We start from the raw sequence: 19,379 nt of genomic DNA, 5'->3' as shown, positions 1-19,379 counted from the left end.
CAATTGTATCTTGTTTTTTTGTTTTGTTTTCAAGATGTAATTCACATACCATGATACTTACCCTTTAAAGTACCAGTTGTATTTTCATTAATTTTTGCAAATATTTGTTGAATGTTGGTTATTTGTAAGGCAATGTGTTAGGTAAGTGAAGTACATATAGACTCAACCTTCTTGGGTCTTACAGGTAAGATTTACTAGATAGTAAAAATATTACAATTCAGCTTCTTTATATCCATTGATTAATTTTTCTCCAGTTTTGTTAAGATAAAATTGGCAGGGATGCCTGGGTTGAGCATCTGCTCAGTGGTTGAGCATCTGCCTTCTGCTCAGGGTGTGATCCCTGGGTCCTGGGATCGAGTCCCACATCAGGCTCCTCGCAGGAAGCCTGCTTCTCCCTCTGCCTGTGTCTTTGCCTCTCTCTCTTCTTTCATGAATAAATAAATAAAATCTTTTTTAAAAAAGAAGATAAAATTGGCATACATTAGTATATAAATTTAAGGTGAACAGCATATATTCAACGTGCATATATTGTGAAATGATTACTGCAATAAATTCAGTTAGCATCTATCATGCATGTCATAGAGATACAGAAAAGAGAAAAGAAAAAAAAGGGGGGGGGTTGTGATGAGAACTCAGGATTGTTTAATCTCGTATCATCTTTACTTATCACATTCAGGATTAACTGGAATTAATCTATGCTTATACTGACTTTTTCCCAGATTGAAGGATAATTTTAATGATTTTTGGCATGAAGGTTTTTATTTATTTTAACTTTTAGCCTTTTCTTTATTAAGATGGATGGAACTCAGATACAATAGTTTGAATGCTTGGGAGTTTTCTCTATCACTAGGTATCACAGCATAGTTGCTATCTTTGTGAAGCTGGTGTTCCAGCTACACCCAAACTTTTAACACATGATCACCAGCAATCTTGTTAAAATGTGGATTCTGATTTAGTAGGTGTGAGTTGGACCCACACCTACATTTCCTTTTTTTTTTTTTTTTTTAAGATTTTATTTATTTATTTGAGAAAGAGAGAAAGAGCACACCGGCTTGCACATGAGCAGGGGGAGGGGCAGAGGGAGAGAGAAGGGGAGTAGACTCCTTGCCAAGTGCAGAGCCCAGTGGGGGATTGCTTAATGCCGAGGCTTGATCCCAAGATGCTGAGATCATGATCTGAGCTGAAGTCAGGTACTTAACCAACTGAGTCACCCAGGCACCCCTCTGCATTTCTAATATACTTACTGTACTGCCCATGCTGCTGGTCCATGACCCCCAATTTGAGTACCAAAGAGTTAGGATCTATCTTTCTGTCTTTCTTTCCTTTAAAGATTTTATTTATTCATGAAAGACACAGACAGAGAGGGAGAGGCAGAGACACACAGCAGAGGGAGAAGCAGGCTCCCTATAGGAGCCCAATGTGGGATTTGATCCCAGGACCCAGGGATCACACCTTGAGCCAAATGCAGACACTCAACCACTGAGCCACCCAGGCATTTCTAGGACCATGTTTCTAGAAGAAAACCTGCTGAAGCTCTCCTTCAGATGTTTCTGTGTGAAAGCTGCCATGTTCTTTATTAACACAGCCTCTCTGCTGGCAGCATTTTAGCCAGCACAAATCTCTGCTCTGCCCACCCCCCAGCTCTTCAACTAGTTTCTTTTTCTTAAATCTTCAAGTGTTTGCCTGCTCCCAGCTATCTGATCAGTGACCAGTTTCTCATCTCCGTAGAGGTCCTTGTGTTTGCTTCTCCTTGAGATGCTGCCCTCCTCCTTCCTCCTGAGATAAGCATATCCTTTGTATTTATGGGCCATTAACTACCTTTATCTAAGAGATAAGAAAGATCAATGGAAACCAGATGCTCTTTGTTCAAACTATTTCATTGACTTTGATATAAACCTTTCCCTTACTCTCTGTTTTCATCCAGTTTACTTTGACAGTATTTTAGAAGTTTGGGAAAGCTGAAGGCTTGTTTTGATCTTTGTTCGAATTCCTTAAGCTCTGGGGGCACCTAGGTGGCTCACTCACTTGGGCGTGTGACTCTTGGTCTTGTCTCAGGGTTGTGGGGTAAGTCCCCCCTGTCGAGCTCTGCACTCCATACAAAGTCTGCTTGGGATTCTTTCTCCCTCTCCTTCTGCCCCTCCCCCCCTCATGCTTGCTCTCTCTCTCAAAACAAATAAATAAATCATTTAAATAAACTCCTTAAGCTCTGGGGTGATTGGTAAAAATTTTGGAAGCCAATTGATAATAGCCTTTTTGTTAGCTGCTTTAGTGCTAACTAAACTAAATTTAGTGCTATAATGATAGACTTTGAGAGTAGAAGGGAGCTTTCAAGGGGTTTTAGTTCAACCTCTCATCTGACAGGAAATGGAAGCCCATGGAATTTATGTACTTTGTCAAAAACTGGTGTGCTGAGTCACCATACTGTTTAGACTGTGCTCCATTAGGGGTGCCTGGCTTGCTCAGTAGGTAGAGCATGGGATCCTTGATCTCATGGATGTGAGAGCGAGCCCTGAACCTAGCCCCGTGCTGACCCCACGCCGGGCTCCAGACCCAGCAGAGAATCTGCTTGAGATTCTCTCTCTGCCTCTGCCTTTCCCAGTTTCTCTCTCCCTTTCAAATAAATAATCTTTAAATAAATTAATAATGTTTTTTTAAAGGGCACTTGGGTGGCTTAGTTAAGCAGCTCACTCTTAATTGTGGCTCAGGGCATGATCTCAGAGACATTGAGCCCTGTGTGAGACTCTACACTTAGTGAGGAGTCGGCTTAGGATTCTCTCCCTCTCCCTCTGTGCCTCCCTGCCTTCCTCTCTAAATAAAATAAAACAAAACAAAAATTAAAAAAAATAAACTTTGCTCCATGGAACAGTAAAGAGCTGCTGACTTGGCTGTGCTGAGATATTTTTGTAGGAGTGGATATGGAGGCAAGGGCTTCCTTCTCTCCATATCTCAACCAAAGGAGCTCCATTTACATTTTCATCTGTTCCATATGCTAGACTTCCAATTTACATCTTATTTGAAGAATGAGTTATATATCACAAAAATTTTTTTTTAATTTTTTTTTTAATTTTTATTTATTTATGATAGTCACAGAGAGAGAGAGAGAGGCAGAGACACAGGCAGAGGGAGAAGCAGGCTCCATGCACCGGGAGCCCGACGTGGGATTCGATCCCTGGTCTCCAGGATCGTGCCCTGGGCCAAAGGCAGGCGCCAAACCGCTGCGCCACCCAGGGATCCCTATATCACAAAAATTTTTAAACCATTTTATTTCACCTATTCTGCCTGCAGATTAATCTTAATTTCACAACTACCAGTTAAGAGAATCATATTTTTTTATTCTCCCTTTAGTTGTAGAGTCTGAGCCAAAGGTAAAATTTAGCATCTGTGGAAAAGCTAAGGAAGGGAAGTATGACACTTAGAACATTTGAATATAATATTTAAATACTCCTTAATAATGGAATTTTATGTCAGTCACCAACTGATGCTATGAAAATATAAATTTTATACTTAGAAACATAGAACTTGCATTATCCCATTTAATCTCTGTTGTATTTTCATACTTTTCCAACACTTGCATTGGAAGTTATACATAGCTTTTGATTGATTTTCACCTGAATCATGGTAAATGTAACAACTTTATTGATATATAATTGACATACCATATGTAGTGGTTAATTTTATTTTATTTTTTTTATTTTTTATTTTTTTTTTGTAGTGGTTAATTTTATGTGTCAACTTGACTGAGCTAAAGGATGCCTAGATAGCTGGCAAACAGTTTCTCTGCATTTGTCTGTGGGAGTGTTTCTGAAAGATATAGCATTTGATTCATAAAATGAGAAAAGAAGATCCTCTCTTACCAGTAGTGGGTGGGCATCATCCAATCCACTGAGTGCCAGGAATAGAACACAAAGGAGAAGGAAAGGTGAATTCCCTTTCTTAGACTGGGAAGGTCAAGACTAGGAATTACACCATCTGCTCCCTTGATTCTCAGGCCTTCAGATTTGAACTGAATTGCACAGCCAGCTCTCCTGGTTAATCAGTTTGTAGATAGCAGATTGTGGAACTTAGTCCTCCTAATCACTAAGCCAATTTTTATAATAAATTTCCTCTTATGAATATCTACATACATATATCCTATTGGTTCTGTTTCTCTGGGGAATTCTAACTAATTCAACCATATAGTTTACCAGTTTAAGGTTATAAATCCATGGCTTGTAATATATTCACAGACTTGTGCAGTTATCATCACTGTCTAATTCTAAAACACCTTCATCACCCCAACAAGAAACTCTGTATTCATCAGCAGTTGCTCCTCATTCCTTTCTCCCCCAATCCCTGGCAACCACTAATAGACATCCTATCTCTCTGAGTTGCCTATTCTGGGTATTTCATATAAGTGAAATCATACAACCTTTTTTGTCTGACTTCTTTAACTTAGCATGCTTTCAGAATTCATTCATGATGTAGCATTTATTGGTGCTTTACTCGTTTCTATGGCTGACTAGTATTCTGTTATGTGAATATACCACATTTTATTTATCTATTCATCCCTGGATGGGTATTGGAGTTGTTTCCAGTTCTTTTGGCTATTGTGAATAACACTGCTATGAACAATGGCATAAAAGCATTGGTTTGAGCACTTGATTTCAATCCTTTTGGGTGTATTCCTGGGGGTAGAATTGCTAGGTCATATGATAATTCTATGTTTTACTTTAGGAGGAACCACCAAACTCTTAACCACAGTAGCCACTCCATTTTACATTATTAGTGACAATGTACAAGAGTTCAAATTTTTCCACATTCTTGCTATTTTAAGAATGCCTTTATCAGATATATGTATGATATGCAAATATTTTCTCCCAATCTGTAGTTTGTCTTTTCACTTTCTTGATGATGTCACTGAAAGCTAAAACAGTTAAACATTTTAGTAATGATCGATGTATCTTTTCTTTGGGGAAGTGGTAGTCCTTGTGCTTTTGGTGTCATTTCTAAAAAACCATAGCCGAATCCAATCCAAAGTCTTGAAAATTTGTACCTCTAGTTTAGCTCATTTATAGTTTTAGTTCTTACATTTAGGTCTATGATTCATTTTAAGTTAATCATTTTATATAATGTGAGATAGGAGTCCAACTTTATTTTTTTGCATGTGACATCCATTTCTCTTAGTACCATTTGCTGAAAGTATTCTCTATTCATCAAATTGCCTCACCTCCTTGTCAAAAATCAATTTACTGTAAATATGAGGGTTTGTTTCTAAACTCTAAATTTTATTCTATTGATCTACACATCTATTTTTATGCCAGTATACCACTCTCCTAATTATTTTTTTTTAATTTTTATTTATTTATGATAGTCACACAGAGAGAGAGAGAGAGGCAGAGACACAGGCAGAGGAAGAAGCAGGCTCCATGCACCGGGAGCCCGACGTGGGATTCGATCCCGGGTCTCCAGGATCGCGCCCTGGGCCAAAGGCAGGCACTAAACCGCTGCGCCACTCAGGGATCCCTCTCCTAATTATTTTTTTTTTTATTTTTTTTTTTTTATTTATGATAATCACAGAGAGACAGAGAGGCAGAGACATAGGCAGAGGGAGAAGCAGGCTCCATGCACCAGGAGCCCGATGTGGGATTCGATCCCGGGTCTCCAGGATCGCGCCCTGGGCCAAAGGCAGGCGCCAAACTGCTGTACCACCCAGGGATCCCTCTCCTAATTATTATAGCTTTGTATTAAGTTCCAAATCAGGATGTGTGAGTCATCCAACTTTGTTCTTCTTTTTCCAGATTGTTTTGGTTATTCTGCATCCTTTGCATTTCTGTATTATTTTTAGCATCATTTTGCTAATTTCTGCAAAGAAGACAGCTGGGAATTTGATAGGGGCCATGTTGAATGTGTAGATCAATTTGGAGAGTAATGCCATCTTAACAGTATTAAGTCTTCCAATCCACGAACATAGGTTACCTTTCCACTTATTTAGTCTTTTAAACTTTCTTTCAACAGTTTTTGGTTTTCAGAGCACAAGATTTGCATTTGTTTTGTAAATGTATTCTTAAGTATTTATTTTTTGATGCTATTATAAATACAATTGTTTTCTTTTTCCTAATTTCATTTTTGAATTGTCCCTTTCTAGTGTTTAGAAATACAATTGGGTTTTGTTGTTAGTGATCTTATTCTTGATGATTTTATTTCTTAATTCTAACAGGTTTTTCAGAAGATTCCTTAGGATTTTCTTTTTCTTTCTTTCTTTCTTTCTTTCTTTCTTTCTTTCTTTCTTTCTTTCTTTCTTTCTTTCTTTTTTTTTTTTAGATTTCATTTATGTCCAACCACTGAGCCACCCAGGCATCACTGAGTAAGTTTTTTTTTAAGGCAAAGGCAGAACACTTCAGTGGATGCTGAAGCTAAACTGCCTGGACTCAAATGCTGGCTCTGCTACTTGCTGGCTGGGTTTGATTTGATCAAGTTACTTAACCATGCTGTGTCTCAGTTTTCTCATCTATAAAGTAGATTGTGTTCCAATTACCTATTATTGCATTACAAACCAATCTAAGACTTGAAGACTTAATACTTCATTATTATCTTCTAGAGTTTTGGAGGATAACTGGACTCTGGGTGGTTCTCATTTGGGATCCCTCGTATGGTTGCAGCCATATGTGGACTGGGACTGGAATTATCTGTAGATTTCTTCACTTGTGTACCTCATACCTGGGTTAGGAGGACTTTAATAGCTGGGCCACTTGGATATTTCTCCACTGTCCAACTTGTGTTTCTTCAACTGACATCAGACTTCCCCCAGAATGGGCCATTTAGTAACATAACCTCAGAGGTCCCCAAATATCACTCCTCCTGCATTCTATTAACCAAGCAAGTCACTAAGGTCAGGTCAGCTTCAAGGGATGAGGAATTAGACCTTCTGATGGAAGGCATGCCAAAGAATTTGTAGCTGTTTTTAAAACACCATGGGTATGATAATAGTACTTACTTCGAAGTTGTTGTGAGGGTTAACTGAGCCACTGTTTGTAAGGCATTTATTTTTTTTTTAATTTTTATTTATTTATAATAGTCACACAGAGAGAGAGAGAGAGAGAGAGAGAGGCAGAGACATAGGCAGAGGGAGAAGCAGGCTCCATGCACCGGGAGCCCGATGTGGGATTTGATCCCGGGTCTCCAGGATCGCGCCCTGGGCCAAAGGCAGGCGCCAAACTGCTGCGCCACCCAGGGATCCCTGTAAGGCATTTAGAACAATACTTGGCACTTAGTAGTGCCATACAGTTTTACCTCTTATTATTATGGACATAAGTATAATTCATAGATATAATATATTTGGGTGAATGCTCAGTATTTTTATGATGGAAACATTCAGTTTTGAAGACTGCTCTGTAGTGTCATTTACCAAGGTTTCGTTGTTGTTTGTTGTTCTTGAATGTTAGTGTCCTTCTGAACCTGCTCCTCTGTGAATGCCTCAAGGTCAGGGACTTTGTCAAAGTTTTTATTTTTTTATTTTTAGAGAGAGAGCACACAAGCAGGAGGTGTGGAGGGGCAGAGGAAAAGAAAATCTTAAGCAGGCTCAATGCCCAGTGCTTGGAGCCCAACTTGGGGCTCAATCTCACAACCCTGAGATCATGACCTGAGCCAAAATCAAGAGTCAGATATTTAATCAACTGAGCCACCCAGTCACTCTTTCAAAGTTTTTCTTTATTTTCCAGTGTCTAGTACAGTGCGTGGCATGTGGTAACTGCTCAGTGATTTTTTTTTTTTTTTTTTTTTTAATAAATGGGTGGAAAGAATGAGTGGAATAAGGTGGCATTGCCCGGAACCAATGGGGTTCCCAGAACACAGAATTTCAGTGCTAAAACCAAGAAAATATCAGGCAAGCCAGGACAAATTGGTCACTTTAAGATTAATGAATGAATGCGTTTTCCAAAAAAGACCAAAGTTGAAACATAATGGTGAGGTGAGGTTCCTAGGCCAGCCCACTCAACCTTGGTAAACTCATAAACTCATAAATCAGAGTAATGACCTTTTTTTTTTTTTTTTTTAAGTCTTGTAGTTTTGTTTCTGTCTTTGTTTTTGTTTCTTCTTCTTCTTCTTCTTCTTCTTCTTCTTCTTCTTCTTCTTCTTCTTCTTCTTCTATCTCCTCTTCAAATGAAACCTTACTCAAGCACATTGCATATAAAAGAGGCAAAATAGACACTGATTGATGTGCAAAAGGAAGTACCTGGGGTTTTGGTTTTGGCTTTCCCTTGCCTTCTGTCTCTCCCCTTAGAGGCCCCTAAAAATCCTAGGGCATTACCATGAAAGCCACCAATGTAATAAATCATAGCCCGAGGCCCCTGGAAGTCCCTGAAATTTGACCATTTGACCCTTCTTAATCTGATTTCTGCATTCTGGAACCTCTGTTTGGCATAAGTGGTAGAAGGTGAGTGAGACAGGTAGACAGGTCCAGGGCAATAGGGGGTAGAGGAGGAGATTTCTGGCACAAAAAAGGGCCAGATCTTTACAAGTTCCCCCAGAAATAAAACAGGAGCATTTATGAAAAGGAAGTAGTATCAGCACCAGGAGAGCCCAGGGTCAAGAGGAGTGAAGCAGAAGGGGCCACTGGTTTGTGCTGTCATTTGCAAGTGAAGAACTGATTGACTTTACAAACATTATATCATCCCTGATTATTTTAAGAGAATGAGGTCTTCTGTGTGTTAAGACCCTTGTACATATTAATAATCATTGTCACAGTAAATCCACTTCTAATAATTCCCATGAAAGGCACACTCAGAAATATGTGCAAAGATATATAGAAAAATATTCACTGCAGTTTTTTTTTTTTAAGATTTTATTTATTTATTCATGAGACACAGAGAGAGAGAGGCCAAGACATAGGCAGAGGGAGAAGTAGGCTCCCTCTGTGGAGCCTGATATGGAACTTGACCCCAGGACCCCAGGATCACAACCCAAGGCAAAGGCAGATGCTCAGCCACTGAGCCACCCAGGTTCCCTCCCTGCAGTTTTTTATTTTATTTATTTATTTATTTATTTATTTATTTATTTATTTATTTATTTATTTATTTTAATTTATGATAGTCACAGAGAGAGAGAGAGAGAGAGAGAGAGAGGCAGAGACACAGGCAGAGGGAGAAGCAGGCTCCATGCACCGGGAGCCTGACGTGGGATTCGATCCCGGGTCTCCAGGATCGCGCCCTGGGCCAAAGGCAGGCGCCAAACCGCTGCACCACCCAGGGATCCCCCCTGCAGTTTTTTAGTGGTAGAAGTTTCCAGGAGGACATGACAACTGAGAAGATTGTAAGATGGTGAATAGGAGTTAGGAGGCCTATTGGGAATAGAAAGAGGAGATGCTGTTCCATTGAGGGTGGGGAGGAGTATGCACTAAGGTACAAAGATATAACACATTCCAGTGTATTGGGAAACTATAAGAAATTGGGAATTGGGATCCCTGGATGGCGCAGCGGTTTAGCGCCTGCCTTTGGCCCAGGGCGCGATCCTGGAGACCCGGGATCGAATCCCACGTCGGGCTCCCAGTGCATGGAGCCTGCTTCTCCCTCTACCTATGCCTCTGCCTCTCTCTCTCTCTCTCTCTCTCTCTCTCTCTCTGTGTGGCTATCATAAATAATAAATAAAAATTAAAAAAAAATAAAATTAAAAAAAAAGAAAAAAAAGAAATTGGGAATTACTGTAGAAAAGAGAGACACTGTGAAGAGAGCAGGGAATGAGGCTGGAAGAGAGGAAGAGGTCAGAGGCAGAACCAAAGTATAATTCCTCTCGTAAAAATCACATTAATTTTACTCTTTGAGTGAAAAACACCGTTCTGCAGGTTGGCATGCATACAGAGATAAGAACTCTAACCCTGTGGGCAGGAAATTCAAACCAAGGGAAGTAGTGAACTATCTTGAGTTTAAATATGATTTGAAACAACAAAATAAAGAAGATTAACTATTATGCTACTTTGATGTACCAAATCATCTTTGTATATAATTCATCAGTAGAAGTTCAAGAATTGGTTATCTTTATAAAAATATGGCTCTCCTCTTTGCAGGGTCATCACAACAGTTCAAGAATTATTTGGGTAATAAGTTTTGTTTCTTTCTTATTTTTTTTTTATGATTTATTTATTCATGAGAGACAGAGAGAGGCAGAGAGATAGGCAGAGGGAGAGGCAGGCTCCCTGCAGGGAGCCGGATGGGGGAGATCCCAGAACTTGGCATCAGGCATCATGCCCTGAGCCAAAGGCAGACATTCAACCACTGAGCCACCCAGGCATCCCATAAGTTTTGTTTCTTATGCAAAAAAAAAAAAAAAAGTTATGATTTTAGCCAAGTGGACTGTAAAACAAAATTCTCTATCTCCTTAGCAGGTTTGTGTCCACTTGCATAATAAAAAATAGCTCCAAGTTTACCGTGATCACATTACCTGTTGTTGCCTCTCACCTGCCTGTTCTTAAATTCCTCTTACAGGTTCCTGTCTATCCACCATTATCTGCATCTTTTTGCTGCTTCTACTGCTAAATAATCATCTCAAAGGAAGCTTTTTGTCCTGCCACTTTCTGCTTCATTGTTCTCCGACCACAAAGACCAAGACCAAAGCAATTTATCACCATCATACCATAGATTGCTTTAATAAACACTGGGTCAATGGGCATACTTGCTCACAGGTGAAAGATTGTCAGACTCAACTGATTGATAAATTGAAACAATTGTTTTAAAATGTCCCTCTGTAGGCTTCAGAGAATGTAACTGGTTCAGAGGAAACAACTCATGGTGGAAGAACAAGTCTCACAACCTAAAATAAGATTATAAAGCTTTAGAGCTGTAGTCTGGTGTGCATTTCAGAAATTATCCTATCCAGCTCCTTATGGATCAAACAGCTGAAGCCTGAGAGGACAACATGGTGACCATGTGACCTTGGGCAATTTATCTATTTTCCCTTTGCCTTATTTTTCTTATCTATTACATTGATCTTTGCAGTATCCACACCTCAGAGGGTTATTGTAAGAATAAAAGAGATAAGGAAGTAAAGAATTTATCACGCTTAGTCTGTTCAATAAATGTCATTCAATAAATGTTTGTTGCTATGACAGTAGATACAACAAAGGAGCAAGGTGTCCTAAATCTGCTATTGCTTTGCAACAAACTCTGAAAGTTCCTCTGTTCACTGTCTGTGAACTGAGGCTAGACTAAGTCTGGTTCGGGTTTTGCTGTGGAGCCTCAGGGCTCCCCTAAAGGACCAGAGGAGGGCACGGGGAGACCAGCACACAGGGCCTGAGCAGCCACTCTCAGCCAAAGCTGTTTATCTTTCCTCTTACTCCTTATATTTTTGTTTGAATAAGAATTCTGCTAAGGGGAGCCTGGGTGGCTCAGTTAAGTGTCTGCCTTAGGCTCAGGTCATGATACGTCCTGGGATCGAGCCCCGGTATCAGACTGCCTGCTCAGCGAGGAGTCTGCTTCTCCCTTTCCCTCTCTCCCTCGTTCATGCTCTCTGTCTCTCTCAAATAAAGAAATAAAATCTTAAGAAAAAGAATTCTGCCAAAAAATAAAAATTAACTGTAACAAGATAATCTTTAAGGTTCTTTCAGCTCAAGTTTCTATGGTTTTGCAACAATCACACTATGTTCCTCTATTATTCCAGTTTCAAAATAAAGACAAGGGTTTTAAAGTTTTAAAGATAAGATCAAGTTATGACTGTAGGAACAAAGCTGGGACAGAACTCTAGGCCTCCTGACAATAAGGAAGAGACACGATAATCTCTTGAGGTTAATGGGAAGGAGGTTGTCAAATGATTAATGCTCAGTAATGGTCATGGCCATTCTCATGTCTTGCTTATGGGGAAACAAATTCTGCATTTTTGCTTTTTATTTTCCTCTTGAATCATTCAAAGAGTATTTTTCTGGACAGGGCTGATGACTATCTACTCTATGATTACATTTATTACCCAATCTTTTCTTGGTAAACTGAAAAGTCAAGTTTGCTGAATTATAGTTTATTGAGAAAGAGGACCTTAAGGAGAGATTTCACCATCGCATCTACTTGTATTTATTTTTTAGAAGGTTATAGAGTAGTTATTGCCATACCACTAAAATATCCAGGTGAGGATTTGTGTATTTCAGATGTAATTCTCTGACATAGCTCTCATTTTCAGTGAACCCACTTCAATATCAAAGCTCTCATCGAAAAAGAGATTGTAGTTATGTCAAAATATTAAATAAAATTTGTTGGCACATAATAAGCTTATGATATAGTTTCTATTGGGTTATTACAAGTAGTCTTATTTATCCCTGCATTTCAGACTTTCCCAGGATAAAAATGTTCAGGTTCACAACTACTATATCAGATTCCAGTATATAAATTCCAAACTATTCTTTCTGCCTTGCCTTTTCAAGTGTCTCTGAACTAATGTTTCCATTGAATTAAATAGCTTAAGGGCATTGACTTTCATCAGATAAGAAATGTAACCCTAAGAAGTATATAGCTTTTCTACTATAGCTTTATTTCAATATTTTTAAGTATCTTTACATCCAATGTGGCGCTTGAACTCACAACCCTGAGATCAAGAGCCACATGCTCCACTGACCAAACCAGCCAGAGGTCCCTCTACTGTATAATTTTAATTCTCACATAGAACACACTTAGTTTGAACTGTGTTGTAAGGCATTGCAGTCAACATAACAGATCTGAATGGAAACTTAATAACATGGGCACCTGGGTGGCTCATGACTGAGCATGGGCCTTCGGCTCTGGTCATGATCCTGGAATCCTGGGGTCAAGTCCCATAACAGGCTCCCTATAGGGATCCTGCTTCTCCCTCTGCCTATGTCTCTGCCTCTTTCTGTATCTCTCACGAATAAAATCTTTAAAAAAAAATTAAAAATGTAATAAAATGCTTCTGCATTTTCATGAAGATTTTATTAAAGCCTAAATTGCATATCAGTGATTCTTACACATGTATTCCCCCCATAGGTTAGAAAGTACTGTACATACAATGAAAAGAAAATCTTTTACCTAACCATGACCTCTATCTCTCAGTTCCCCCATGTGCAGATTACCACTAGTCCTAGTTTCTTAGGAGAAGAGAGCAGAGGAGGGGCTGAGGGAGAATCTCAAGCAGACTCCTTGTTGAGCATGGAGCCCAAGGTGGGGCTCCACCTCACAACCCTGAAATCATGGCCTGAGCCAAAACCAAGAGTTGGATGCTTAACCAACTGAGCCACCCAGCTGCCCCTTTAATGCATTTTTCTGAGATAATTATGGGCATAAGAAAGCAAAACTTCAACATAACTTATTTGATCTGAAAAAATTCTGTAAGGGACACAGAAGAGGTTTCCTTCTTGATCACAGAAGCATAAGTGAATGTTCAGAGAAGTAAATCATTATAACTGTTCTATAATTATAATTATTAAAGATTGTATTTATTTATTTTAGAGAGCATGGACAGCAGGGGGAGGGGCAGAGGGATAAGAGAGAGAGAATCCCAGGAAGACTCCCACTAAGTGGGGAGCCTGACACAGGGCTTGATCCCTGAGATCATGACCTGAGCTTAAAACCGAGAGTCAGAAGCTTTAACTGACTGAGGCCACCCGGGTGCCCCTGTTCTACAATCATTAAGTTGATCACATAGTTAGGTTTTTATGAAGCACCTCTTACATGTCATGGAGGATAGTCAGAAGAAAGGCAGGCAGGGGCAAGGGGCCTTCATCCTAAGAGGAAACTACTCTTAAAAGGAAAAACCCCCATCCTCTTATCACCCCATATTCTACACCACCCTGGAAGGAGCCCTCCACCCTTTCCCACGTGAACAACTGCCTGATAAGTAGATGAGCACGTGAACAAAAACCTGATTGGGTGGCAGGCGCATGGAGGGTTAACCAGATTAAAACAGCCCGCCAAGGGCAGCCCTGCTGGCGCAGCGGTTTAGCGCCACCTTGAGTCGAGGGCGTGATCCTAGAGACCCGGGATTGAGCCCCGCGTCGGGCTCTCTGCGTGGAGCCTGCTTCTCCCTCTGCCTGTGTCTCTGCCTCTCTCTCTCTCTCTGATGAATAAGTAAATAAAATCTTAAAAAACAAAAAAAAAAAAAAAAAAAAAAAAAAACCCAGCCCGCCAACAATCTCTTAAAAACCCCGTAGACTTAGAAACTCCAACGGCGGGATCCCTGGGTGGCGCAGCGGATTGGCGCCTGCCTTTGGCCCAGGGCGCGATCCTGGAGACCCGGGATCGAATCCCACGTCGGGCTCCCGGTGCATGGAGCCTGCTTCTCCCTCTGCCTCTTTCTCTCTGTGTGACTATCGTAAATAAATTTAAAAAAAAAAAAACTCCAACGGCAACCCTTTCAGATCCCTTCCTTCTTCAGGAGCTTTAGACTGTCGCGCAGTAAACTTTGCTTTGCTGTCCGCCGTTCCTCGTCTAGTCTATCTCTTCATTCCTCCAAGTGGTGTGACCAAGAACCTCAGTCACTAAAAGAAAAGCAATCCTGAAACACATGGAGGCACTGGGCTGAGGGGCAGAGACAGGATTCCAAGTCCAAATGCGTGATACCTCGGTGCTCTTTCTATCACTTGGAGTGGTTCTTAAATGCTTCAGGTTAAAAGACTGAACAGTTTAAAACTGGGGGAGGCTCTTTTACAATGTAAACGTATTTAATGAGAAATCTTGATTCACAGAGTAGAGTGTAGCCCACACCATTCTGCGACTGCTGAGGACAGTAGAAAGAAAAGTAGAGGCTGGCTTAAGGCTGGCTTTTATAATGCTAATATTTGCCTGCCTCGGCATCTAGGTTTTTGTTGTAAGGATTTCTGAGGAAACCCCAACTGTTACAAGGAAGTGTTGCTTTGGGTTTAATGTTTATCCTGCTAGTGCACTCCACCCTTAAATGATCTTAGTGACTAATAGGCCTGGCACTGGTTCTAACTTAGCAGCTGTGACGTCTACTCACCACCTTGTTTTCTCTACCTTCTGCTAATTTGCAGTTGCAGACAAATCGAGATTAAAGAACTTTAAATAAAAGAGGGAACAATGCACTTGCTCTTTAATTTCTATATTGGCCTGGAACAGTGGCCTCACCTAAAAGTCATATGGTCAGTGAGTAGGTTGTGTGTTCCCTGACAAGGGCCCTCCCCTGCCACCACAGTGACTCAGAAGGCAGCCGCAGGGGACAGGAAGGCCTGAGATGCATGTGACAAGCCATCGGCCTTCACCCGGGCAGACAAAGCAGGTGGGATGGCTCACGTCTGCCCTCCAGCTTCATGTTGAGTTTTGGAGATTTTTTTTTTCCTCCTCCAATTGCTTTGAATTTTCTCTTTGACCTAATTTCATCTGTGGAAAAATGCTGCCCGGGAGGTTTTGTCTGGGCCTGCCTCACTAAGGAAGACCAGCAATCTGCACACTAAGAATGGAAAACATGTTTCTGTGCTTCAGAGATCACTGACCACACTCTTCCCCAGATGAATCAATTCCTTCCAGCTGGGATCATTTCCATAAGCTGGGATAATGAAGATGTCAATACTCAATTGTCAAACTCGCTGATTCTGGGGACCAGGTGTCACTATTTTGCAAGGTGTGGCCCAAGACCCACCTACAGGTGTCACTATTTTGCAAGGTGTGGCCCAAGACCCACCTACGTTAGAATCACCAAGATTAAGGCATGGTTATCTCTAGAGAAGGACCCGGTCATCTGTGATTTTAACGAGCACCACAACTAGTTTGCATGCACAGAATTCACTCAGCTGAATCCAAGTTCACACGCTCTCACGGATGACGCCAGAGGAGGCAAGGAGGCAGTTTGAAGGAAGAGGAGTGTTGTTAATGTCACCCTGTCCACACCTCTCTATCTGTCCCATCCTCCTCGGAATGCCATTTCTGATAGCGCAGTGTGTCACTCTAGAAGGAAAGAGTGGAAAGAGGAGGAGCTAAGGAAACAGCAAAGTTCTCCCTCCATTGTATTGGTGCTGGTGTAGGAATGTGCAGGTCACACTCCCCAGGTGGCCGAACAGAAGACAGGCTGAACCAGGCAGCTGATGCAGGACAACTGGTGCTTCCTCAGTGTAGGGCTTACTTTTGGCAAGAAGAGCTCTGAAGTCAACTGTTAGATCCTTTGTAATCCTGGCTTTCTCTAATAAAGCCTCTTAGCCCAGCCAAAAAGAAAAGGAAAAAAAAATTCATAAATGCCTTTAAAATAAGCATTTCTGAAGGACTGGTTTTAGAAAGCAGTGGACCAAAATGCTTAAGAATCATTCATGAAGGGGCACCTAGGTGGCTCAGTCAGTTGAGCATCTGCCTTCAGCTCAGGACGTGATCCCAGAGTCCTGGAATTGAGTCCTTCATTGGGCTCCCTGCAAGGAGCCTACTACTTTTCCCTGTGTGTGTCTCTCCCTCTCTGTGTGTGTTTCTCATGAATAAATAAATATATATATATATATATTTTTAAAGCTAGAACAGCAGTTTTCAAAGTTTTAATCTCTGGGCCTTTGGAGTTTCTGAGATTTTTCAGGGGGTCTGCAAAATCAAAAATATGTTTTTTAATAATATAAAGGTTTTAGCTGCCTATTCCCTGTGTTGACTTTTGCACTCATTGTTCAAAACCAATGATAGGTAAAACCAATGGCCTGGGTAACAGTGGATAGTGGTAAGTCTACTGAGCTAGAAAACATAGGAAGAATGGCCTAAGGGGAAGGGAAGACTTTGATTTTGGATGTATTGATTTTGAAGTGCCTATGGGATATCCAGATGGAGTTGGTATGAAGGCATTTATGGATTTGGATCTCAGCAGAGAATTTTGAACTGGATGTATGTGCAATCAGCTTAATCTAGGCAAGACGAATAGGAATCATGCTGCTTCTTACATACATCCTAATTCTGCCCCATAGGTTAAATCTCCCTGACATTCTTTTCTTGTCCAAGGATACATAGCCAAGGATACACTTTCCCACCTGTGTCACCTTGGGCAAGTTTAAAATCCTGTGTTTCTCAATTTTTCTCACTCTCATGTGAGGATAAAGGGTTATTATTATAGGATTGCTGTGAGGATTAAAAGACTTAATGCATGTTAAATGCAAATAGTGCATGGTACACAGCAAGTACTCAATAAATATTAGCTACATTTTAAATGATGGCACCTGTACTTTTCTTTGTAGTATTTATCACAATTGTTAGCAGACATAATTACCAGGTTAAAAGCTCCATGAGGGGATCCCTGAGTGGCGCAGCGGTTTGGTGCCTGCCTTTGGCCCAGGGCACGATCCTGGAGACCCGGAATCGAATCCCACGTCGGGCTCCCGGTGCATGGAGCCTGCTTCTCCCTCTGCCTGTGTCTCTGCCTCTCTCTCTCTCTCTGTGACTATCATAAAAAAAAAAAAAAGCTCCATGAGAGTTTGGATCTCTGCATAGCACTAGCATGTGGTAAATGCTCAATAAATGTTTATTTGATAAATCAATAAATCTATTTTTCAGGGTTGTGGTTGCATCACTGTAAATTCCTTCCCATCTTTAAGCTGCCCTTGATTCAAGTCAGATCAATGGGTTGGAGAAGTAAGTTCACTGTGACTTGTTCTCTGCTTCATACAGTGTTGTTTCCTCCAAAATCCCTCTGATGGTGCACATGCACAAGGGGTCAGTAAGTGCTTAGGGGTTGATTTATTGAATGATATGGATTGACCCTGGTTTCTTGTCCCAACTTTGCCTACTGGCAGATATAAGGCAAAGAGAAAAATTAGGGACGTTACTCTTAGGTTACAGAGGTCACACCTTTACCTGAACTTTTTGTAGTATAGTGTGAGGTCCATTGGAACTTCCCTGTCTTTGTTCCTTACTGGCCGGAAAAACCAGGTAACCTTAGGCAAGGGCCTAATGGCCAGTAACTGACTACTTCATTATCTCAGGGTACTATATAGATAGCATTAAATTCCATACATGCCCCTTATTGTGAATGAACAGGTATTAGTGTAATTGAAAGGATCTCTTTCAGCCACCTGGGTGGCTCAGTGGTTGAGCATTTGCCTTTGGCTCAGGTCGAGATGCCAGGGGAGCTGGCTCCTCCTCTGCCTATGGCTCTGCTTCTCTCTGTCTCTCTCATATGAGATTAATAAATTAAATAGGTAAATATTTTAAGATATATAAAATCTTAAAAAAAAAAGAAAGCATCTGTTTCATCTTGTGTTTTACAAATGGATGGGTAAATATTCACTATTCTTCGTTGTGCAGAAATAATAACTACATCAGAGCACCAATAATTCACTAGCTGCAGAGCTTTGGGTTTGTTCATTCCCTCTGGAAGTAAATTTTCTCATTGATAAAATGAAGAGCTTGGATTCTGGTCTAAAGTTTCTTTCAATTCTAACATCTCATTTCCCTTCTATATCCTTCAGTGTACCAGACCCCTCAAAATTAATTTTTGTTCAGCTTTCACCTCTGTTTACAGGGGAAAAATAAATTTCCGTCTTTCTGTAAATCTGTAGGTAAACTTCTTTTTAATTGTGCTTATGTCACCACAAATGACTTTTCCTTGAAAATAAAATACTGAAAACACAGACTTTTCCCATTTGGCCATTAGATGTCGCTCAGCATCCAGGAAGTACAAGAAACCAGGCGTGGATTGTAAAACCCCTATTTGGTCCCCCAGGACCCAGTCCTTCCCACTATCTTGAGTCTGTGGTTTGCTTACTCATGTAATTCATATTTGTGCATCAGCGCATTGCTGTATGTAACCCCGAAAAGCCCCAGCCTTCCAGAAAACAAGTTTTCCAAATATCCTTTTTTTTTTTTTTTAATTTTATTTATTCATGAGAGGCAGAGACACAGGCAGAGGGAGAAGCAGGTTCCCTGTGGGGAGCCTAATACAGGACTTGATCCCAGGACCCCGGGATCACACCCTGAGCCAAAGGCAGACACTTAACCACTGAGTCATCCAGGTGCCCCTCAAAGGTCTTAATTTTGCCATTTCGGTTAACACTGAGTTGGTAAGCATTTGGCTTCCTGCAAACCAGTATCAAGGTATTCTATGGCAGAACTCATCCTGTCCTTCAAGGCCTAAATCAAAGGTCACCTCCTCTGTGGAGCCTCATCTGGCCCTCCTTCCTAACCCAGAGCACTGCAGGAAAATCTTTGTCCTAGTGCTTTTGTATTGTGTTTGTTTACAAATCTCTGAAGATTCCAAATTTCCTTCACAATATCAATCAATCTGCAGAGGGAATTTTTACTAAGGAGATTGGCAAATATCCACAGTTTTGATATCTTTGTTTTAGGGTAACAGGTATTCTCATACATTCTTAGTGGGAGTGTAGACTGATTTATGCTTTCTGGAAGACAATTCAGCAATATCTGCCAAGATTTTTTAATTGACAGCGTTCTTCTAGACATTTGTCCTAGTGATAGAAAATACTTTCACACATGCAGAAA

At 40.7% G+C, this 19,379-nt stretch overlaps 1 long non-coding RNA gene across 1 annotated transcript in view; it reads left to right on the top strand.

The window, feature by feature from the left end:
- LOC112650300 (uncharacterized) overlaps positions 1-11,018 on the top strand; it is a 32,631-nt gene extending 21,613 nt beyond the window's left edge. The window contains exon 3 of the long non-coding RNA XR_003130092.3: positions 10,455-11,018. This is a non-coding gene — a long non-coding RNA (uncharacterized LOC112650300). The remainder of the gene's footprint in view (positions 1-10,454) is intronic.
- The last annotated feature ends 8,361 nt before the right edge of the window (positions 11,019-19,379 follow it).

Source organism: Canis lupus, chromosome 11, assembly GCF_003254725.2.
Source record: "Canis lupus dingo isolate Sandy chromosome 11, ASM325472v2, whole genome shotgun sequence".
NCBI classification, from domain to species: domain Eukaryota; kingdom Metazoa; phylum Chordata; class Mammalia; order Carnivora; family Canidae; genus Canis; species Canis lupus.
Note: the sequence above shows the minus strand (reverse complement) of the source record. Positions and strands in the feature narration are given on the sequence as shown.